The following is a 26,405-nucleotide window of genomic DNA, read 5'->3' on the forward strand; positions in this document are numbered from 1 at the left end:
ATTTCTGGTCTAGATAATTATGATGCTTACATCGATGATGTCATCATCTACAACGACACCTGGAAAGAACATTGCGCAACAATTCGCAAATTCTTTGACAGACTCACTGATGCAAATTTGACTATTAATTTATCCAAAATTGAGTTCTGCCGTGCTAGAGTAACATTTTTAAGACATATCGTGAGACATGGACAGGATAAACCTATATATGCTAAGGTCAAGGCTATCTCTTTATTCCCCGTGCCTGTTAGTAAAAAGCAACTGATGCGATTTTTAGGTGTTGCTGGATACTATCGGAAATTTTGTTCCAATTCTTCTATAACTGCTGAATTCCTGAAAAATTTATTGAGTAGGAAAAACAAGTTTCTTTGAACTGAAAAATGTCAGGAGGCTTTTGATAAGATAAAGACGATAATGGTATTGATTATTCAGTGTGCTAGTTTTTTTAGAGAAATCAAATAAGCACCAATGGAATTATTCAACAATCGAGAAGGAATGCTTGGCTTTGATATTGGCTTTACAACATTTTTAAGTTTACATTAGATCAAATCCATTGATTATTGTTTAGTAATCAAAACCCCTTACTCTCATCGGCAAGATGAAAAATAAAAATGAGAGACTACTAAAGTTGAAGTTGTTGATACAGGAATATAATATTGATATCATGCACATCAAGCGAAAAGAGAATTTAATGACAGATGCACTTTTCCATGTATAGAAACGTATTATTTCATGTACACTTTGCATAATTCATAAGAGTTCTTCTGATGCTTTTATCTTCAAAAACCTCATGTATAATTAGTCTATGGTAAAAAGAAAGTTTCATTATTTAATTCGTTCTCTTTCTTTATGAGGGGAAGTGTTATGTGTATTTGTTTTAATTTATCTTTGATTTAATTTAGATATTTCTTGTTAGTTTTAATTTTATTATTCCATTACGTGCTATATTAATGTAATTTTATTTACTGGATCTAACATTGTCTGGAAATTCATTTTCCAGAAATTCAGTTCAGTTTTGTTTGTAACCCCTATTATTAGGATCCTTGTATCTAATTCTGACCTAGTTCCTAACCTTAAATCATGAGTTGAAGTAAACAACTTTTTTAAAATCTTTTTGGAGACGATACATTTGACCGTGCACTGCCTGACAATTAAAAGATGGCATGAAAAGGCTTCAAGTTAGTGGGAACAAATTTTCCCAGAAACAAAAAGACAGACAACTACAGGGGGAGGTGGAAAACCTCCTCAAGGCATACAAAAGCCTTGGTTGCAACACGTCACTAAATAAACATTTTTGCACTCTCATCTATAATTTTTTCCACCGAACTGCGAATCATAGGGCGACGAGTAGGGCGAGCGATTTCACCAGGACATTGCAACAATGGCTCAACTCTATCAGGGCAAATGGAACCCATCAATGCTTGCAGACTATTGCTGGATAGTGACAAGAGAAGCTCCATTTAATGACTACAAGAGACAAGCCAAGAAGCGCTGAGTAGTCGATGAATAAGGTCTAAATTATATCCTTATACATACACATGTCATATAAAACAACCATAAACACATGAAAATACCTAGGTTTACAATTTATGATTAAAGCTCTACTTTTTACACAAGATAATAGACGCAAAATGTAAATATATACAGTCCGGTTTAATGTCGACACCAGACAAATCTCACTGAATGTAAATACAAAGATTTGATAAGCATGGTTCATAAAGTCCAAGAGCAATGTATCCTTGTCTACAATGAACCCTTCCAGAAGTAATTAATGACAGACATGGTGCATAAATATTAAATATTCGATGCTTATAGAAAGACTATTGCTCATAGTTTACATTACTATAAATGTCCAGTAAATTAACAGTTTGAGTTATGAAATGTCTTACGTAAAAAAAAATAGTCACGCTTCCGCGTTATGTGTGTAATATACAACATGTATGATAGCTTCATCGCCAATGATTCATTAGTATACAAGGACTTTGGTAAAGCTACTACAAAATCCCCCTGTTCATCCTTCAAGCTGGAAGGATCCAAAAAGCTGTAGGAACGTTTCTAGTTATGCTTTTAATTTAGTTTTCATGCAGAAATGTTGCCTATAGCGATCATTTAGATAATCTTTTAATCTGAGCAGTTTAAAACCAAATTTTCATATAAAACTTAATTTATATATATTTGTACACAAATATAGTTTATGAGATATCTCTAACGTTTATGTAAGCAAAAAGTAAGTACAAATCGGTAATAATTCCATTTATGTTTATCGTCACAGAGAGCTTATGGGCATAAATACAAATATATCTTCACAGTGACTCATGTAAGCTAAAACGTTAAAGCAAAAACGTGAGAGGATATATACAGTGCTTTTATAGAAACATTTAATCAAACTAAACCCAGAACAATCAGAATTCGATGTACGAAATACATTTTATTGGAGAGAAAACTACGTAATACGTTTCTACTCACTTTAGATGAAAATGACTCTGTAGTGCAATGAGTATACTGACGTTTTAGGACTAAAAATTTGTTAAAATTTTACTGCAAATGAAACTATAAAATGTGAGATAAATTACAAATATGTTTCCTTTTTGCTACTACATTTACATGTGCTTTCTGCGTAGTGAATCTGGTTTTCTTCAAATTGCTGCAACATTTACAGATTTCCGGTTGATGTTTTCAGAAGAAATGCTTTGATGCATTGTTGATGTTGCGTGACTGTATGACCTCTGATGTCATTGACATGTAGGTTGCGAGAGTTGTGTAGTCACATGACTAGGAATGCAAATGGCCAGATCCAGGTCAAATTTTAGCAACGATGTACTTTCGTCTCGGATTAGAGGCATAACGAATGCTATGATCTCAATTTCTGATAAAATAAATCATATTCCTATCGATTTCATGCAGGTGTATTTTGACGAAAGGTTGCTAATGTTTGCCAGACCGGCCAGTAAGCGGCTACCCAATGCTGACACCAAATGGTGTCGATGAATTCCAACGTTTCGACAGGGAATGGACTCTTACCATACACCACAACATAAATATCCAAATTCAAAAATGGAGTGGCTAGGATCAGAGGAAACTCGGACTATCTATTTCTTTGCTAAATTTGGTTAAATTTGTGTGAATCTAAACCAATTGATAGCCAACTATACTCTCTAAACCTATTTTCAACTTCAGCAGAAACCTACTCATAAGATATCTGCTTACCATTGGGTCATTAAAATTCGCCACGTTTAGCCTGAGTATTTTTTTTTCTAAAGATATGCTAGCATCTTATGTACATAAGAACATAGAGAAAATGCTTCATGCCAATTATATAAATTGAGAGCAACCACACCCTCTAAGTAATCAAGTGGCTTGGCCTGTTTTCGTGAAACTTGTTAGTTTTGCTGCGTTTCGGTATCTGCACTATGCTGTATTATTCCTTCCCCATTTCTATTTAGGGCAAGTAACTTTAATGGGCGATTAGGTCCTGTAAATCCTAGCCGATTAGTAATTATTCAACTAATTATCACCGCTGCTCTGTTGAATCAAGGACGATTTTATTACCACCCTTGCACATCAAGCTCTGTTTGATGAAGAACGTTGTCAAGGCTATGAACAAAACGCAAGTTGCTTTCAAGTACGTCCGTGGATAATTTTCAAGGTTTAGTGAAGCCATGATAAAGGAGAGTGTCTTTGTTGGTCCTCTAATTCGTGAACTTCTTCGAAATGATGCGTTTGACAATGCACTGCGTGGCAAAGAAAAGATGGCATGATACATCTTCCAGTAAGTGGCAACAAGATTTCCCGGAAAAAAAAATGTACGCAAGTACAGGGAGGAGGTGGAAAACCTCCTCAAGGCATACAAAAGCTATGGTTGCAACATATCACTAAATATATATTTTTTGCACTCTCATCTAGAATATTTTCCACCATATTCTGGAGTACTTAGAGACAAGCATGGCGAGCGATTTCACCAGGATACTGCAACAGTGGATAAACTCTATCAGGGCAAATGGAGCCCATCAATGCTTGCAGACTATTGCTCGACAGTGACAAGAGATGCTCTATTTAACGAATACAAGAGACAAGCTAAGAAACGCCTTTTGTTTCATAACAAATTTTATTTATATAACCCTTTTTGCGGTTTTTTAAATAAAAAGTGTTACATAGACAGTACAGGTGACATATGATTATATAAAGCAACCATAAACACATGAGAAGACATTGGTATAAAATTTATGATTAAAACTCAACTATTTACACAATATACTTAGACATAAAATGTAAAAACATAAACCTCTTCGAAACAGTAGCCAATCAGTTGTTTTAATTGTGATATTGGAATTCAGCACATCAAAATCCATAATAAATAACACATTTTATCTCTGAAGTAGACGATTTCTAAACAATTGTAGACATTATATAATAACAACAAGATTGGGAATAGTAATAATAATCATCATAAGTAACATCATCGTAAACAGAACATAAAAATGATTAAAAAAAACATTCCAGTTTTCACTCGAAGAAAGGCACAATATGTCTAGTCCGGTTTCATGTCGACACCAGACAAATCTCATTGAATGTAAATACAAAGATTTGATAAGCATGGTTCATAAAGTTCTAGACCAATGCTATTCTTATTTACAATGAACCCTTCCAGAAGTAATTAATGACGGACATGGTGCATACATATTAAATATTCGAAGCTTATAGAAAGACTATTACTCATAGTTTATATTACTACATTTGTCCAGTAAATTAACAGTTTGAATTATTAAATGATTTACGTAAACAAAAATCAAGTCACGCTTCCGTGTTGGTTGTGTAAAATATAACGTATAATAACTTCATCGCCAATAATTCATTGTTATATAATGACGTTGTTCATTCTTCAAGCTGGAAGGAGCCAAAAAGCTGTAGGAACGTTTCTCGTTATGCTTTTAATTTAGTTTTCATGCAGAAATGTTGCTTATAGCGATCTTTTATATATTTTTTTTTTTATTTGAGCAGTTTAAAACTTAATGTTTATATAAAACTTAATTTGTATATATTTTTACACAAATATAGTTTATGAGATATCTCTAAATTTTATGTATGCAAAAAGTAGGTTCAAATCTGTAATAATTCCATTTACATTTATCGTCACAGAGAGCTTATGGGCATAAATACAAATATATTTTCACAGTAATTACTGTCATCTAAAATACACATAGGCTGGCCAGGTAAAGCAAAAGAGGGAGAGGATATATATATATAGTGCTTTTATAGAAACATTTATGAAAAATAAACCCAGAACGACTACAGATCGACGGAGGAAATAAATTTTACACCGTAATCGTCATGAAATTATTGGAGAAAAAAATACTTAATACTTTTCTACTCATTCAGAAGAAAAATGAGTATGTAGTGCAATGAGTTTATTGACTTGTTCGGACTAGAGAGTGGTTAAATGTTTACTGCAAAATAACTTTACAATGGGGATATATTACAAATATGTTTCCTTTTTGCTAAAGGCTAACTTCCTAGTTTTACAGAAGATATTTGTATAATCAGTGAAGTAATTTTAGTAGACAGCTTCGATTAAAAACATTAGAAGACATAAAGTTAGAGCGTATTAAGGAAACATGTTCATGATGCAAACGTACACAACTCTGAAAGAAGGAAAGGACAGACAGACAGTCCTCTAACTAGAAGATGAATAAGACTGGTGAAAATAAGAGAAACAAATTGCAAGTAAGTTACCAGATTTGTTTAATGCACTTTTAAATGAATATATGTTTAAACCTGGACTTGAAAATATAGAGAAAATTCTTGTTTTAAATACGTTGAACAACAATTATGAAAAATAATACGTTGAACAACAATTATGAAAAATAATAAGTACAAAGATTAGAGATCAACGGGCAGTGTATGTATGTATGTATGTATGTATGTATGCATGTATGTATGTATGCGTATGTATGTATGCGTGCGCGTGTGTGGGTGTCTGGAGGGAGCACTTCGAGATGAATTTAGTATTGCTGTTAATGGCTACGAACAGAAGACTAGGTTAACAGACCAACTAGAATAACAGAAGAAAAAGAACTTATATGCTAATAATGTTTGATAAAAACAAAGCAGATCAAGATATTTATCATTATTGTGGGATACATTTTGTTTATCAAACTTAGCAAAGACGAAAGAACGATTATACAATTAATATTCTCTTGACATGGACAGAGTAACAGATGAGGATTATATTGTTAAATGTATAGGGTACCAAAATAACCAGTTGCACTTGTTCTTTTGGGGATTTTGAAAGTAATATTGAGCCAATAAATGGCAGAGATGAGAACTCCAGGACCACATTAGGTCATGGACAATAAAAATAAAAACATACTCCAGCAAGATTCCACCCTTACCCTTCAATCAACTCACATGGATTATGTACCCACAGTTTACACATGCGAACACTGTATAAATACATTGAATACTTATTTATAATACATTACGTTAACTTCTGATAACAATAATATGACCATGTAATAAAGAAATTCACTGATAAAAATAGAATACATCACAATTCCACCAATATATGCCAAATCTGAGATGAAGCATAATACTACAAAGTAACCGATAATGACTGCTTGAAAAATATAGTCATGTATATGTAAAATAGTTTATAAATAAATATCCAAATTATATTTCGCTATTTATTCTCAATTTATCTGAGAACGGTTTTCATTTGATTATCAAAACCACAGTAAAGGAACTAACCGAATCAAGAAGTGTCAGTGCTGACAAAAAACTATGAAACATATTTCTTTAGTAAAGATTTTATAATTTATGGTTTTTAAAAAGGCAGTAAAGACGTTTTGCTAGAATAGCAAGTAGATTTTGTGATACTTATCGCTTTATCGGTAAATCACTTACTAAAGCTCTACAGGATGAAACATTAACAGACAGAATAAAACATTTTGGGAAATGGAAGCTAGACTGTGGAGAAAAGATAAGTTATAATTACGAATATACGAACTTATAATTAAGCTGAACTACTTATGGAATAGTTATAACATGATACAAAAGCATTAAAATTAAATTATTTTTTATTTCAAATGTCGGACGAATAGGAAATCTTGGGATGATGTTAATAATATTGGTGGAATTTATAAGTATATTTTGCAGTACCAACAACTTCGGACGACTATTTTGAAGATCATAATTTAACACCATGAAAACGAATTCCTAGTGAGAGAGATTTACCTCAACTTCTAAATACCGTAATCAAAGATACAAAGGGTACAAAACCTTAGGTTGTGAAAATTAGTATGCGTGTTAACAACAAAGAAAAATATGTCATTCACCATCGTAATTTGAACTTTTATCCTTAGTATGGAAGATAACTAAAAAGATTCACAGAGCAGCTATGTTCAAACCGTAGCTATAATCATACCTTGAATGTAAAACATCTTTAAGAAAATAATGCAAAAATACATTTAAAAATGAGTTAAGTTTAACGAAGAAGTGAACTACTGTAAAAAATATATATTCATGAAAACATACATTTTAAGCTTCAAAAGGATATTTCATTTGCAAGAAGAGAAATAGTATTAGGCGATCTTAATAATACAGATCCTTAGTACATTAGTGTTGAAACATAACTTGTATAACGATACAAGAAACTCGATTAGAAAATGATAGCATATATGGAGCCAACATTAGCTAACTAGAGAGTTGCGATAAATGTGGTAGCAATACGAGAATTCTGTGACTTTTAAAGCTATATGTTTTTAGATCAGATACAGACGAATAAAGTATGCAAGGGTATTAAGAAATTTGTTTTTGAAAAAGAAACTCTATCTCTCTTCCTACACACACACACACACACACACACACACACACACACATATATATATATATATATATATATATATATATATATATATATATATATATATATATATATATATATATATATATATAGCATGTGCTCTGTATCAATTTTATACCACGAGATGTATACATTTTTCATCAAAAGGAAACGAGGCTTTCCGATCTGGCCACTTGGATTCCTAATCATTTGACTACACAACAGAGGTCATATACTGACGTGATATCAACAATAAACAAATTTCCAAAGTTGTACATAGAATTTGGATATATTATGTAGACGTAACTAAATGTTTGTAAACAAATATAATGTACACTTAATTCTCAACATATTTATTCTGAGAACAGCGACCAAAATCATGTCGGTATCGCCACAGGGTGGAAAAAACCAATTTCAAGAACACACGAGCACGTGTCAGCGATGTGTTTGTTGTTGTCACGTAACTACTACATTTGCACGTGCTTTCCGCGTAGTGAATCTGGTTTTCTTCATATTGCTGCAACATTTACAGATTTTAGGGTGATGTTCTCAGAAGAAATATTTGGGTGTATTGTTGATATCACGTGACTGTATGACGTCTGAAGTCATTGACATGTAGGTTGCGAGAGTTGTGTAGTCACATGACTAGGAATGCAAATGGCCAGATCAAATTTCAGCAACGATGTACTTTCGTCTCGTCTGTAAGCTGATTAGAGACATTTAACGAATGTCATGATCTCAATTTTTGAGAAAATAAAGATATTCCTATCGATTTCATGCAAGTATATTTTGATGAAAGGTTGGTCAAGTTTGCTGGGCCGGATAGTAAGCGGCTACCCCGTCATGCCGACACCAAATGGTGTCGACGAATTCCAACTTTTCGATAAGGAATGGACTCTGACCCTACATCCCAACATAAATGTCCAAATTCAAAAATTGAGTGTCTAGGATCAGAGGAAACTCGGACTATCTATTTATTTTCTAAATTTAGTTAAATTTGTGTGAATCTAAACCAATTGATAGCCATAACTACAATATAAACTCATTTTCAACTTCAGCAGAAACCGACTCATAAGGTATCTGCTTACCATTGGGTCATTAAATTTCGTCACGTTTAGCTTGACTATCTTTTCCTAAAGTGATACTAGCATCTTATGTATATAAGAACATAGAGAAAATGTTTCATGCCATGTACATAAATCGAGAGTAACAATACCCTCTAAGTAATCAAGTGACTTGGCCTGTTTTCGTGAAACTCGTTAGTTTTGCTGCATGTCAGTATCTGCATAATGGTGTACTATTCCTTCTTCATTACTGTTTATGGCAAGTAACTTTAAACGGCAATTACGTCCTGCAAATGCTTGCCGATTAGTAATTGTTCAACTAATTATCACCGCTGCTCTGTTGAATCAAGGACGATTTTGATTCCACCCTTGCACATCAAGCTACGTTTGATAAAGAACGTTGTCAAGGCTATGAGCAAAACACAAGTTGCTTTCAGGTACATCCGTGGATAATTGTCAAGGTTTAGTGAAGCCATGATAAAGAAAAGTGTTTTTGTTGGTCCTCTGATTCGTGAACATTTTCGACATGATGCATTTGACCGTGCACTGCGTGGCAATGAAAAGATGGCATGAAAAGTCTTCCAGTTAGTGGCAAAAAGTTTCCTCAGAAACAACAAGACAGGTAAGTACAGGGAGGAGGTGGAAAACCTCCTCAAGGCATATAAAAGCCTTGGTTGCAACATGTCACTAAATATACATTTTTTGACACCTCATCTAGAATATTTTCCACCATACTGCGGAGCACTTAGAGACAAGCACGGCGAGCGATATCACCAGGACATTGCCACAATAGATAAACTCTATCAGGGCAAATGGAGCCCATCAATGCTTGCAGACTGTTGCTGGACAGTGACAAGAGATGCTCCATTTAATAAATACAAGGGAACATCCAATAAATGCCTTTTGTTTCATTACAAATTTTATTTATATAACCCTTTTGCTGTTTTTTTTTAAAAAAGTGTTTCATAGACAGTACAGGTGACATACTATCATATAAAGCAAGAATAAACACGTGAGAAGACCTAGGTTTACAATTTATGATTAAAACTCTACTATTTACACAATATACTTAGACGCAAAATGTAAAAACTTAAATATCTTGGACACAGTAACCAATCAATTGTTTTAATTGTGATATTGGAATTCAGCACATCAAAATCCATAATAGATAAGACATATTATCTCTGAAGCAGACTGTTTCTAAAACATTGCAGACCAGTATATAATAACAGCAATAATGGGAATAGTAATAGCAATCATCATAAGTAACATCATCGTAAAAAGAACTTAAAAATGATTAAAAAAACCTTCCATTTTTCACTTGAAGAACGGTGCAATGTATACAGTCCGGTTTAATGTCGACACTAGACAAATCTCATTGAATGTAAATACAAAGATTTGATAAGCATGGTTCATAAAGTCCAAGAGCAATGCTATTCTTATCTACAATGAACCCTTCCAGAAGTAATTAATGACGGACATGGTGCATAAATATTAAATATTCGAAGCTTATAGAAAGACTATTACTCATAGCTTACATTACTATACATGTCCAGGAAATTAACTGTTTTAGTTATTAAATGATTTACGTAAAAAAATTCAAGTTACACTTCCGTGTTGGGTGTGTAAAATATAAGATATACAGTAACTTCATTGTCAATCATTCATTGGTATATAACGACCTTGGTAAAACTCTTACAAAATCTTCCTGTTCAGTCTGCAAGCTGGAAGGAGCCAAAAAGAGGTAGGAACGGTTCTTGTTATGCTTTGAATTTAGTTTTTATGCAGTAATGTGATTATAGCGATCCTTAAGATAATTTCCTAATCTGAGCAATTTAAAACATAGTTTATATATAAAACTTAATTTATATAAAATTTTACATAAATAGTTTGTGAGATATCTCTAAATTTTATGTATGCAAAATTAGGTATAAATCTGTAATAATTCCATTTGTGTTTAACGTCAAAGAGAGCTTATGGGCATTAAAACAAATATATTTTCGCAGTGACTAATGTCATCTCAAATACACATATGCTAAAAAAGTTAATAAACACGGGAGAGGAGATATACAGTGCTTTTATAGAAACATTTAATGAAAGAAAACCAGAACAGTTCGACGGAGGAAATAAATTTTACACCGTAATCGTCATGAAATTAATGGAGAAAAAAATCCTTAATACTTTTTTACTCATTCAGAAAAAAATGAGTCTGTAGTGCAATGAGTTTATTGACTTATTAGGACTAGACAGTGGTTAAATGTTTACTGCAAAATAACTTTACAATGGGGATATATTACAAATATATGTTTCCTTTTTACAAAAGGATGCCTTCCTTATTTTACGGAAGAGATTTCTATAATCATTGAAGTAATTTTAGGAGACAGATTTTATTAAAAACAATAGAAGACAAAGTTAGAACGTATAAAGGAAATATATTCATGATGCAAATGTACACAAATTTGAAAACAGAAAACTACAACTCGCTTCAGTCGTCCTCTAACTATAAGATGTATGAGAATGGTCAAGATCAGAGAAAACTATTGCAAGTTACCAGATTTGTTCAATGGACATTCAATGAATATATGTTTAAACCTGGACTTGAAAAGATGGAGAAATTTCCTGTTTTGAAGACGTCGAACCATACTTATGGAAACTAATAATTATAAAAATTAAAGATAAACGGGCAATGTATGTATGTATGTACGTGTGTGTGTGTGTGTGTGTGTGTGCACTTCTAAATGAATTTAGTATGGCTCTTAATGGCTATTGATAGAAAACAAGTTTAACAGACTAGCTAGAATAACAGAAGAAAAAATAGTCCCTTAGATATGCTAATAATGTTTGGTAAAAACAAAGCAGACCAAGATAGTTATCATGATCGTGGGATACATTTTTAAAAAAAATCAAATTTAGTAAAGACAAAACAAAGATTATGCAGTTAATATTCTTATAACACGGACATAATACCAGATGAAGTTTATATTGTAAAATGTATAGGGTACCAAAATAACCAGTTCCACTTGTTCTTTTGGGGATTTTGAAAGTAATATTGAGCCAATAAATGGTATAGATGAGAACTCCAGGACCACATTAGGTCACGGACAATAAAAATAAAAACATACTCCAGCAAGATTCCACCCCTACCCTTCAATCAACTCACATGGATTATGTAGCCACAGTTTGCACAGTCTTACACTGTATAAATCATTATATACATATTTATAATATATTACATGAATTTCTGATAAAATGTATATGACCGTGTAAGAAAGAAATTCACTGATAAAAATAGAACACATCACAATTCCACCAATATATGCCATATCTGAGATTAAGCATAATACTACAAAGTAACTGATAATGACTACTTGAAAAATATAGTCATGTATATATAAATAGTTTATAAATAAATATCCAAAATATATTTCGCTATTTATTCTCAATTTATCTGAGTACGATTCTCATCTGATTATCAAAACCATAGTAAAGGAGGTAACCGAAAAATATAATCATGAATATGTAAAATAGTTTAAAATAAATATCCAAAATATATTTCTCTATTTATTTTCAATTTATCTGAGTACGATTCTCATCTGATTATCAAAACCATAGTAAAGTAACTAACCGAATCAAGATGTATCAATGCTGACAAAAAAAAAAACGAGAAAAAAAACAAAAAAAAAAAAAAACGATGAAACATATTTCTTTAGTAAAGATTTTATAATTTATGGTTTTTAAAAAACAATTAAGACGTTTTGCTAGAATAGCAAGTTCATTTCGTGATACTTATCGGTTTATCGGTAAGTCACTTACTAAAGCTCTATAGGATGAAACATTAACAGACAAAATAAAATATTTTGGGAAATGGAAGATAGAGTGTAGAGAAAAGATAAGTTATAATTACGAATATACGAACTTGTAATTAAATTGAACTACTTTTTGAATAAATATAACATGATACGAAAGCATTGAAATTAAATTATTTTGTTTATCTCAAATGGCCGACGAATAGGAAATCTTGGAATGATGTTAATAATATTGGTGGAATTTATAAGTATATTTTGCAGTACCAACAACTTCGGACGACTATTTTGAAGATCATAATTTAGCACCATGAAAACGAATTCCTAGTGAGAGAGATTTATCTCCACTTGTAAATGCCTTAATCAAAGATACAAAGGGTACAAACCCTTCGGTTATTAAAATTAATATGCGTGTTAACAACAAATAAAAATATGTAATTCACCATCGTAATCTGAATTTTGTCTTTAGTATAGAAGATAACTAAAAAGATTCACAGAGCAGCTATATTCAAGCCATAGCTATACTCATGCCTTGAATGTAAAACATCTTTAAGAAAATAATGAAAAAAGTACATTTAAAAATGACTTCTGTTTAACGAAGACATGAACTACTGTAAAAATATATATTCATGAAAACATTTTAAGCTTCAAAAGGATATTTCATTTGTAAGAAGAGAAATTGTATTTGGCGATCTTAATAATACAGATTCTTAGTACATTAGTGTTGAAACATAACTTGTATAACGATACAAGAAACTCGATTAGAAAATGATAGCATATATGGAGCCAACATTAGCTAACTAGAGACTTGCGGTACATTTGGTTGGGCCCCGAGTGGCCGAGTGGTCTAAAGCGCTGTCCGTCACGGATCACTGCCATCTCACCTCTATCTGCGTGGGTTCGAGTCTCGGGCTCGGCAAATGTGGATATGTGAGAAAGCTTGCCGGTAGCTTCTCGTGGGTCGGTGGTTCTTTCCGGGGTTTTCCCGGTTCTTCCTCCACCATTAATACTGGCCGCCATGTATAGCCTATCTTGTGCTGAAAAATGGCGTTAAACCCTATAACAACAACAGCGGTACATGTGGTAACTATACGTGAATTCTGTGACTTTGAAAGCAATGTTTTTAGATCTGATACAGACGAATAGATTATACAAGGGTATTAATATATATATATAGTATGTGCGCTGTATCAATGATATGCCAAGAGATGAATACCTTTTTCATTAAAAGGATACGAGGCTTTCCGATCTGGCCACTTCCTAGTCATTTGACTACACCATTCCGGCAAAACTGCATGTTAATGACATCAGAGGTCATATGGTGACGCAATATCAACAATAAACAAATTTCCAAAGTTGTTGTACATAGAATTTGGATATATTATGTAGAAGTCACTTAATGTTTGTAAACAAATATAATGTACACTTAATTCTCAACATATTTATTCTGAGAACGACCAAAAACATGTCGGTATCGCAACAGGGTGGCGAAAACCAATTTCAAGAATTACCGAGCACGTGTCAGCGATGTCTTTGTTGTTACGTGAGTTCTACATTTACATGTGCTTTCTGGGAAGTGAATCTTGTTTTCTTCAAGTTGCTGCAACATGTGCAGATTTTTGGTTGCTGTTTTTAGAAGAAATAGCTTTGTGTATTGTTGACATCGCGTGAATGTATGACCTCTGAAGTCATTGACATGTAGGTTGCGAGAGTTGTGTAGTCACATGACTAGGAATTCAAATGGCCAGATCCAGGTCAAAGTTCAGCAACGATGTACTTTCGTCTCGTCTGTAAGCGGATTATAGGCATAACGAACGCTGTGATCTCAATTTCTGAGAAAATACATCATAGTCCTATCGATTTCATGCAGGTATATTTTGATAAAAGGTTGTTCAAGTTTGCTGGGCCGGCAAGTAAGCGGCTACCCCATGCGAACACCAAATAGTGTCGACGAATTGCAGTTTTTCGATAGGGAATGGACTCTGACCCTAAACCCCAACATAAATGTCCAAATTCAAAAATGGAGTGGCTAGGATCGGAGGAAACTCCGACTATGTATTTATTTTCTAAATTTAGTTACATTTTTGTGACTCTAAACCAATTGATAGCCAACCATACTCTCTAAACCCATTTCAACTTCAGCAGAAACCTACTCATAAGGTATCTGCTTACCATTGGGTCATTAAAATTCGCCACGTTTCGCTTGAGTATTTTTTCTAAAGTGATACTAGCATCTTATGTATATAAGAACATAGAGAAAATGCTTAATACCAATCATATACATCGACAGTAACTATACCCTCTATGTAACTTTGACAGCAATTACGTCCTGTAAATGCTTGCCGATTAGTAATTGTTCTACTAATTATCACCGCTGCTCTGGTGAATCAAGGACGATGATATTACCACCCTTGCACATCAAGCTCGGTTTGATGAAGAACCTCGTCAATACTATGAGCAAAACACAAGTTGTTTTCAAGTACCTCCTTGGATAATTTTCAAGGTTTAGTAAAGCCATGATAAAGGAAAGTGTTTTGTTTGGTCCTCTGATTCGTGAACTTCTTCGAGATGACATGAGAAGCTTTCCAATTAGTGGCAACACGTTTTCTCGGAACCAACAAGACATGCAACTACAGGGAAGCAGTGGAAAACCTCCTCAAGGCATACAAAAGCCTTGGTTGCAACATGTCACTAAATATACTTTTATTGCACTCTCATCTATAATTTTTCTACCAAACTGCGGAGCAGTTAGATACAAGCATGGCGAGCGATTTTACCAGGACATTGCAACAATGTTAAACTCTATCAGGTCATATGGAGCCCACCAATGCTTGCAGAATATTTATGGACAGTGACAAGAGATGCTCCATTTAATGAATACAAGAGACAAGATAAGAAACGCCTTTTGTTTAATAGCAAATTGTATTTATATAACCCTTTTGCTCTTTTTTTAAAAGGTGTTACCTTGACCGTATAGGTGACATATTATCATATAAAGCAACCATAAACAGATGAAAAGACCTAGGTTTAAAATTTATAATTAAAACTGTACTATGTAAACAATATACTTAGACGCAAAATGTAAAACCTTAAATATCTTGGAAACAATAGCCAATTAGTTGTTTTAATTGTCATATTGGAATTCAGCGCATCAAAATCAATAATAAATAACACATTTTATCTCTGAAGCAGACGATTTCTATCACAAAATGCATAGCAGTATATAATAACAACAATAATGGGAATAGTAATAACAATCATCATAAGTACCATCATTGTAAAAAGAACTTAAAAATGAAAAAAAAAAAAAAAAAAAAAAAACATTCCAGTTTTCACTTGAAGAACGGTACAATATATCTAGTCCGGTTTAATGTCGACACCAGAGAAATCTCATTGAATGTAAACACAAAGATTTGATAGTCATGGTTCATAAAGTCCTGGACCAATGCTATCCTGCAATGAACCCTTCCAGAAGTATTTAATGACGGACATGGTGCATAGATATTAAATATTCGAAGCTTATAGAAAGACTATTACTCATAGCTTACATTACTATACATGTCCAGAAAATTAACAGTTTGAGGTATTAAAATGACTTACGTAATAAATCAAGTCACGCTTCCGTGTTTGGTGTGTAAAATGTAACATATATAGTAACTTCATGTATTTTTGTAGCATTGCATTCTATACTACCCATTGTAAATTATTAGCATAGCCTACTATACTACCCATTGTAAATTATTAGCATAGCCTACTATATACCCTATGTAAATTATTAGCATAGCCTACTATATTACCCACTGTAACATATTAGCATATTCTACTATATACCCTATGTAAATTATTAGCATATTCTACTATACTATCCACTGTAAATTATTAGCATGGCATACTTTACTACCTGTTGTAAATTATTAGCATAGCCTACTTTACTACCCATTGTAAATTATAAGCCTAGCATACTAAACTACCCAATGTATTTTTTGCATTGCCTTCTATACCACCCGTTGTAAATTATTAGCATAGTCTACTATACTACCCATTGTAAATTATTAGCATAGCCTACTATACTACCCATTGTAAATTATTAGCATTGCCTACTGTACTACCCGTTTGAAATTATTAGCATAGCCTAATATACTACCACTGTAAATTATTAGCATGGCATATTATACTACCCATTGTACTTTATTAGCATAGCCTACCATACTATCCATTGTATATTATTAGCATAGCCTACTATACTATCCATTGTATATTATTAGCATAGCCTACTATACTATACAATATAAAATACCTGTTGAAAATTAGTAGCATAACCTACTTTAATACCTATCGTATAATATTAGCATCGCCTACTATTCTACCCACTGTAAATTATTAGCATTGTTAGTACACTACCCGTTGTAAATGATTAGCATAGCCTTCTATACTACCCGTTGTAAATTATTAGCATATCCTGCTATACTGCCCGTTGTAAATTATTAGCATAGCCAACTATACTACCCGTTGTCCATTATTTGGATAGCCTATTATACTACCCGTTGTAAATTATTAGCATAGTCTACAATACTAACCAATGGAAATTATTAGCATAGCCTACTATACTACTCGTTTAAAATTATTTTCATAGCCTACTAATCTACCCAATGTATGTTTTTTGGCATTGCCTTGTATACAACCCGTTGTAAATTATTAGCATAGCCTACTATACTACCTGTTGTAAATTATTTGCTTATCCTACTATACTACCCGTTGTAAATTATTTGCTTATCCTACTATACTACCCATCGTAAATTATTAGCATTGCCTACTGTGCTACCCGTTTGAAATTATTAGCATAGCATACAATACTAACCGTTTTAAATTATTAGCATAGCTTACTATACTACCCAGTGTAGATTATTATTAGCATAACCTAATATACTACTCGTTGTAAATTATTAGCATAGCATAGTACACTACCCGTTGTAAATGATTAGCATAGCCTACTATACTACCCGTTGTAAATTATTAGCATATCCTACTATACTACCCGTTGTAAATTATTAGCATAGCCTACTATACTAACCGTTGTCCATTATTTGGATAGCCTACTATACTACCCGTTGTAAATTATTAGCATAGTCTACAATACTAACCAATGGAAATTATTAGCATAGCCTACTATACTACTCGTTTAAAATTATTTTCATTAGCCTACTATACTACCTGTTGTAAATTATTTGCTTATCCTACTATACTACCCGTTGTAAATTATTTGCTTATCCTACTATACTACCCATCGTAAATTACTAGCATTGCCTACTGTACTACCCGTTTGAAATTATTAGCATAGCATACAATACTAACCGTTTTAAATTATTAGCATAGCCTACTATACTACCCAGTGTAAATTATTATTAGCATAACCTAATATACTACCCATTGTACTTTATTAGCATAGCCTACTATACTATCCATTGTATATTATTAGCATAGCCTACTATACTATACAATGTATGATACCTGTTGTAAATTAGTAGCATAACCTACTTTAATACCCATCGTACAATATTAGCATCGCCTACTTTTCTACCCACTGTAAATTATTAGCATTGTTAGTACACTACCTGTTGTAAATGATTAGCATAGCCTACTATATTACAAGTTGTATATTATTAGCATTTAGAATGAATATAACAGTTTAGATTGGATCGAACAGTTTAGTCTAGTTCGAACAGTTTAAACTGCATACGGCAGTTAACACAAGATAGAACAGTTTGGACTAGATAGAGCAGCTTAGACTAGATACAACAGTTCAGACTGGATAGAATACTTTAGACAATTAAAACAGTTTAACCAATATAGCACAGTTTTGGACTATAATGAACAGTCTAGACTGGATAGAACATATTCGACGCAATATAATATTTCATGATGGATAGAACACTTTAGACTAGACAGAGCAGATTAGAATGTTTAGAACAGTTTGGAATAAACATAATAGTTTGGAGTAGATAGAAAAAGTTGAACTAGATATAACGTTTTAGACTGAATAAATGAGTTTAGAGTAAATAGGACACGTTGGACTATATAGAACACTTTGGACAGTTTAAACTGGATATAACAGCTTAGAATAGAATAAACAGTTTAAACTAGATAGAATAGTTTATAATAGATACAACATTTTAAACTAGATAGAACAGTTTAGACTGAATGGAACAGTTTAGACTGGATATAATAGTATATACTGGATAGAACACTTTAAACTAGACAGAACAAATTAGACTGGAATGAACAGCTTAGACTGGATAATAGAATTTAGACTGGATACAATAGTTAAGACTAGATAGATCAGTTTAGACTAGATATAACACTTTAGACCGGATAGAACAGTTTATACTAGACAGAAAAAAATAGACTGGATTGAACAGTGTAGGCTAGATAGTACAGTTTAGACTCGATATAACAGTTTAAGCTAGATAGTACAGTTTAAACTGGATAGAACAGTTTATATTATTTTGAACGGTTTGGACTATACAGACCAGTTTAGACATGACATAACACTTAAGAACATATAGAACAGTTTAGACTATATAGACCAATGTGGACTAGTTAGAACAGGTAAACAAGAAAGGACATTTTATTCTATATAGAACAGTTTAGACTAGATAGAATCCTTATTGTTGGATAGAACAGTTCGACTCGATCGAACAGTGTAGACTGGATAGAACAGTTTAGACTTGATATAACAGTTTGTACTACTTATACCAGTGGAGACTAGGTAGAAGAGATTAGATTAGATCGAAGTGTATATACTATATAGAACAATTTAGACTGGATTGGACAGCTTAGACTAGATATAACACATTAGACTGGATAGAACCGTTTAGACTAGATATAACACTTTAGACTAAATATAATAATTTGACTCGATAGAACGGTTTAGACTGGATATGAGAGTTTAGACTGGATAGAACAGTTTGGACTAAATATAACAGTTGAGACTAGATAGAACAGTTTAGACTGGATAGACAAATTTAGAAGATAAGATAGAAAAGTTTAGACTAGATAGATCAGTTTAGACTAGATATGACATGTTAGACTAGATTGAACAGTTTAGATAAGATAGAACAGATTATACTAGATATAACATATTAGGCTAGATACAAACGTTTAGACTAGATTGAACAGTTTAAACTATATAGAAGTGTATAGACTGGATAGAACAGTTTAGATTGGATATAACAGTTAGACGAGTTAGAACAGTTTAGACAAGATAGAACAGTTAAACGAGATAGAATAGTTAAACTAGATAGAACAGTTTAAACGAGATAGAACAATTACAATAGATAGAATAGTGAAATTATATAGAACAGTTTAGACTGGATATTCTTGTTGTTGTTGTTGTAGGGTTTAACGCCATTTTTCAGCACACGATAGGCTATACATGGCGGCCAGTATTAATGGTGGAGGAAGAACCAGGGAAACTCCGGAAAGAACCACCAACACACGAGAAGCTACTGGCAAGCTTTCTCACATACCCACATTGGTTGAATCCGAGACTCGAACCCACGCAGACAGAGGTGAGATGGCAGTGATCCGTAACGGAGAACGCTTTAGACCACTCGGCCACTCGGGGCCCCTAGACTGGATATAACAGTTTGGACTGGATAGAACAGTTAAACGAGATAGAACAGTTAAACTAGATATAACAGTTAAATTATATAGAACAGCTTAGACTGGATATAACAGTTTGGATTGGATATAACAGTTTGGACTGGATATAACAGTTAAACGAGATAGAACAGCTAAACTAAAATTATATGGAACAGTTTAGCCAGGATAGAACAGTTTGGACTGGACAGAACAAATACTATCTAAATACAACATAAAACGTGTGCACATTGGATACTGCAACAATGACACAAGAAATAAGAATAAGAAAACTGCCCAGTAAGATTTACTTACTTACAGGCGAATTTTTAAAACACGCATATTGCAACTATTCGTACTTGACAAATTGCAAATCTCCACAATGATCTAACCTTCCCATTAGGAAATAACTATAATTGTCAAAGAACCTACCCAACATACCTGTTAGATGGGGAAACTCAACGTATTTACTAATAATTGTATCATTAGTAACATGCAACACGTACGTAAGAGTTTTTTTTCGATTCTATGCAATTTTTCGTCCTTAAAACCTATGCTAGTATCAAATTTCAAATAAACATAATCAATACAATTTACAGCCGTGAATAAAATTTAAAGAAATATATATATATATATATATATATATATATATATATATATATATATATATATATATATATATATATATATATATATATAACACCATGAAAGATTATATTGGTGTCGTTATATGTTTCGGCGTATGTGTGCTGCGTTTAATAATGACGGAGATAGGGGTATTCAAATACGCAAACTAGGTCCTTTTCTTTAAAAAAAAAGTTAGTTTCAGTTTTTTAATGGATTTGTGTCTTAGTCATAGCTTTTCATTTCAAGCATTTACTTAATGTGGTCTAAATTAGGTCACTGTAGTATACTGGACACAACAATTATCTTTTAAAAATGTAAAGATATTGGGAAGTTATGGGTCATTCCCACCTAAATTTCCTCTTCAAATCAATTAGTCCTATATCAAATAAACGATCTGCAAAAAATATATAAAGTCTTGGTATTCTACATCATTATGATGTTAAAATAATATATTCAACGAATATTCTATGGGAGTTGTATGTTTTACATTTGATGACTATAATTCAAATTAAGTCCTCCAGACCGAAGTATCACATAAACAACATGTGGTCATTAAAGAGATATAAACACGTATATTTTAAGAATTTCTTTCTTCAGGTTCTATTATATTTAATAAAACACTGTTTTCCAGATGAAGTTTAACGTTATTAGCGGTGTAGCTCTTCTTCTGTTGGCTACGGATTTTATCTGCCACGAAGTAGATGCCGGTGTTCCGATAGAACCTCCGACTACCACTACCCAAGCTCCTACAAGACCATTTGATATCCAGTCAATCATCATTCTATTGATTTTGATTGCGTTTTTTTTCTTATTCGTCAGTCGAGGCGGTAAGACTCTTTTCATGCCAACATTAAACTATTATAATGCTTATTCCTGGCCACACGTACAACGCCTTGCAACAAAATCTTTAATAGATCATCATATTATGCTAATCCGTGTCATACACGTGACACAAAAATAGGCACCTAGCTACATGGCAAAGAAAGCATTAATATTCTTGATAATTAAAACCAAACAATAGAGCGTTGTTCCTTTGATTTTATTTTTATTACATCCGCCTTCATAACACGTGACTGCCTTAATACATTGAGAACTGAAATACACATTTGATTAGAGACAAAAATAACTAAGTGATGAGCTGATCTATGGTCAGTTTTTTCATAATTTAATGTGAGCGTATGTATTCGTGGAACTAAATGTAGGTACAACATATATTCCTAATTGTGTCTTTCATCGGTTTTGTTAGTCATGGTAAAATCAGTAATACAAATTATCTTGACATTAACGGTTTTATTGACGCCATATGTGCCACACACTTGGAGTTTCGGGATTCTTTCGTTGGCATCATAACATTATCGTTTTGTGTTTATTTTTTTAATTTTATCTAACAATTTTGTTTCAGGTCATCCTTATGGAAAGTAGACAAAGGTAGGAAAACTTTTCAGCTTACAAATTTAGATGTTTGAGCTGTGGTATACAAACTGGAGATAAAACAAGTTTCCGCGATACACAATTACATGACATTCCATTCTGAAAGGCATCTAAAAAGATCAAACATCGCGCTGTTGGCATGATACTAACTCATATAGATATCACAATGTTGGCATGAAACTAACTTACATAGACATTGAAATGTTTTTGCTATGACATCCTTATGTTTATTAATAAAAAACACATCATGTAAATGATAACGTAGTTCAAAGTCTGAGTATACATTTTGTGTGCACTGTTGAAGTTGCAGATTTTTTAATTTTACAACGCACTCCATGACATCAAAAGTGCGTTTTATTTATTATATTTTCAACACTGGTCCATAAACAAAGGATATCCTAGCTTGACCTTAACCTCAAGAGAATAGTGCTATTCATAAATATCATATAAATAACTTTATAAATCTTGTTATAATACATTGAACGAACATTTTCAAAACTTTGCATTCTAAGAGTTGAATAACCTACATAACAAGCGAATTTTATAAATCACTTGTGCTGTACGGAAGCGGAGAAAACCAAAATTGCAGAGCCTTGTATATTAATATTAAATTAATGTATTACACAATGGGAACATTTCTCACATGCCAGTTTTATGATAGAAAGAGATGTCAATATGTACAAGTTCTGTATTTATATATAAATGAGGTAACGGACTTCAAAATATTTCCAGCCATATCTATCCTGAATATTTTTTCCGGTCAAGTTTTTTGGCATACAAACACGACTGAATATGTAGCATATTAAAGAGAGATAAATTCTTGACACAGTTATAATAAATGATTGGTGTGAATTAAATGCATTTATATTCCTTCTTTACAGGGCCGACACGATAAAGAATAATGAATGCACGGAACAAATTGAGCATCTTACCCTGACACGGAATGGTTGTCCTCCAATAATAAAATAAATCAGTGCACATTCGTGGTGAAAATATTTCATATATTATATCCACACTCTGACATTGAACTTGGTGTTTGTCTTATGATTTAAACTTTTTGTCAATGCACATCAAACATATCCCGACTAATTATATTGTTAATGTGTTGTACAATTTTTAAAGTAGCAAAATCAGTAATGTTTATTTACGTTATGGGGATATATATATATATATATATATATATATATATATATATATATATATATATATACGATTACAGTTCCAGATTAAATCGCCAGCTACTAATTTACTAAATTTATTCCTCAGTGTAAAACGTAAAAATAGCTGAAACGTGTTTCCAGTAAGGCTGAAACTTTTACCTAAATTTATACGTGTACAGGAGAAACAGTAACCGGATCGATGTTATTTAATCGAAATGATTTCAAACTCTACCTTTACCCTGATTTTCGTGTTAAGTTAAATGTCCGTCTAATAACTATTATATGTAAGACATTGAAAATGTGCATACCTAATTTGTCTCGCTTGCTATTCTTTTACTTGCCGTGTATTATTCAGTCGTAAGACACAACTGTGGCGAATTCCGGTATATCTGACAAATGACGACATGAACAAAACCTCCATGGACGCTAGGATTCGCAATGACAATTCATTCATCACAAGGATTAGCCATCTCTGACACAAATGTTTGGATCGTCGATGATCGTATCGAATGGTCAAATTTAGTTTATCTCGCAGTGTCTCGAGTCAGAATAATATCACAGCTGCGGAGAAATGTCATAGAATTGACAAAAACTACTGGCAACAACAACAAAGTTGACGATGGCGATGTTATTGACAATGATATAGTATAAAAAAAATTAGTTATAAGCAGTGCGACATTGATCTTGATGCTCAATTTATAATGACATTGAAACAACAACAGAATAATCATTGTGCCAGCTGTAATACAGTAATGTTGTACAGCAAAATTCTTAATAATCCAACACAATTTACCGTATACAGAGTTAATAGTAATTTTGACCATACATGCGATATTGTAATGCTGATCTGTCTTGAATGTAATCGACGTCGAAATGCTATTTTACAAACGTGAACGCGTTGGTAATTGTGTTTCTGCAGGAACTACTTGCAATTGCTCGCGTACGAATCCAAGTTAAGGAGCAGTTTAATCTAATCTGTAAATTCCAAGTTTACCCGCTGATCTTAGCACTCTAGAAATTGCATGTGTTGTAATATATTCCAAATAGGATCATTCGCTCTTTTTTACCACCTTCAATTTCACCCGGTTCATAAGAATATCTGACAGTCACATTAAATAATACTGGTTGTTTGGAAAATTCATTTCGTTGTATTGGTATATGTTTATTTGTTATTACATTAACGGGTTTCATGGCAGTTGTTCGAGTAATTTTATTATTTAATGCATTTATCACACTTGGTAATCTTCGAACCCATTCGCGAGATCTCGTATCTTTCTGAAAAATTTCCTTCGCATATTGATATCCAAATAACCGCTCAGCAAGTGTTCGATTAAATCGTTCAACAATGGCCTGATCACGATGAATTGCGGTATGTCCAAGTCTAATTTTGACATTATGTTTTTCATCAGAGATGATACTGTACCAAGAAATTCCTTGCCAGGATCAACTTGTAATAGTTGTGGCCATCGCAAGGGTCGTCGTTGATATATCGTTCAAAAGTAGATACAACCTTAGCAGCTGTTTTAGGTGATAGTGGCTCTGCTTATTTTTACCTACTTGCAACGTCAACGACAGTTAATGCGTATTTGTATATTAATTGACGTCTACCAATTTTAAAAGTATCATGTGGTAAAAATTAAATATCTGCTTGATGAAGTTTATTAGGAGTGCTGACATCAAAATATGCATGCTGAATTTATTTAGGAGCTGGTAAATAAATTTGCCTTATTTGCTGACGTGCTAACCATTTTCATCAGCAGAATGTATAACGTTTGCTGCATTAGCGAGTTTACTAATCGCTGCTCTACCCTCCAATATCCTCTTGGGCTATAATAAATCGATTCCATTATTTCAATAATCGGTTGATTAATTACAATAATAATTTACTTTTCATCACAGATGTTACCAACCAATTAGCAAATGAGTTTCTGAAAGATTTTTGTTTTATAGAATTTAATGCATTAATCAACTTCATATCTGCAATATGTCGTTGTTGCAGATCTTTACTTTTATACGCTACATTAAGAGTGTGACATGCTTGATCAATCGAATTTATTGGATACTCTCTAGGTCTTGGTTGAGGTTTTGACGAGCATAATCACGCAAACATTCATTTGATTTAGTGTTCCGCAAACCGCTCTTGGGAAAATTCTGGAAAATATTGGAAATGGTCACATAGAATCAGTATAATTTCGTCACTACCGACTTGACTAGTGGACCACACATGAACCGAGCCGTCTGGACATGACGATTTAAACGACTTTTCTAACTATAATTTCAAATTATGTCAGTCATATATTAGCAGAGTATGGTGAGAATAGCCTCAAAGCTGCTCTCGACGACCAGAAAATGATTCATAATGTTATGACTGGTGCAAATGTATCAAAGATACCGTACAGTCCAGACAAATTGCACTGGGAATATTTCACAGAGGGCTTCGAACAAACATTTGCACCAAAGCTCAAGCCCACCCTTGAAACTATAGAAGAGCTACGGAAAGTTCTGACAGCCTAAGCCATTGAAAAGTTGCCAGCGCAAATGGAGAGATTTCGTAAGGTCACCAAGGAATGTGGCCAAAACATAATAGCGGCACTTGAAAATCTTCCTCGATTACCACCACCCGATACCAGTCAATGGTAAAAACAGATCCAGACAATTTTAGTATAGACGGTCGTCGAAAGATCTTTGAAAATCATATCAATGATCTCTTAATTTACCCTCTCCCGAAATGGAAAGACCACGTGTTGAAAAACAATCGAATAGAGGATTTACTTACCATGTCGGTATACAGGAATATTATTGGGTCTAAACAAGCCAATGATCGACTGTATAATATAATGCTTAA

At 32.9% G+C, this 26,405-nt stretch overlaps 1 long non-coding RNA gene across 1 annotated transcript; it reads left to right on the forward strand.

Moving 5' to 3' along the window:
• The first annotated feature begins 21,607 nt into the window (after window positions 1-21,607).
• On the forward strand, window positions 21,608-23,394 carry LOC149781678 (uncharacterized). The gene is made up of 3 exons (XR_016414518.1): window positions 21,608-21,796; window positions 22,372-22,397; window positions 23,282-23,394. It is a non-coding gene; the product is annotated as an uncharacterized LOC149781678 (long non-coding RNA).
• The last annotated feature ends 3,011 nt before the right edge of the window (window positions 23,395-26,405 follow it).

This window comes from Sinohyriopsis cumingii, chromosome 15 (genome assembly GCF_028554795.1).
Source record: "Sinohyriopsis cumingii isolate HCF-2022 chromosome 15, ASM2855479v2, whole genome shotgun sequence".
Lineage (NCBI taxonomy): Eukaryota > Metazoa > Mollusca > Bivalvia > Unionida > Unionidae > Sinohyriopsis > Sinohyriopsis cumingii.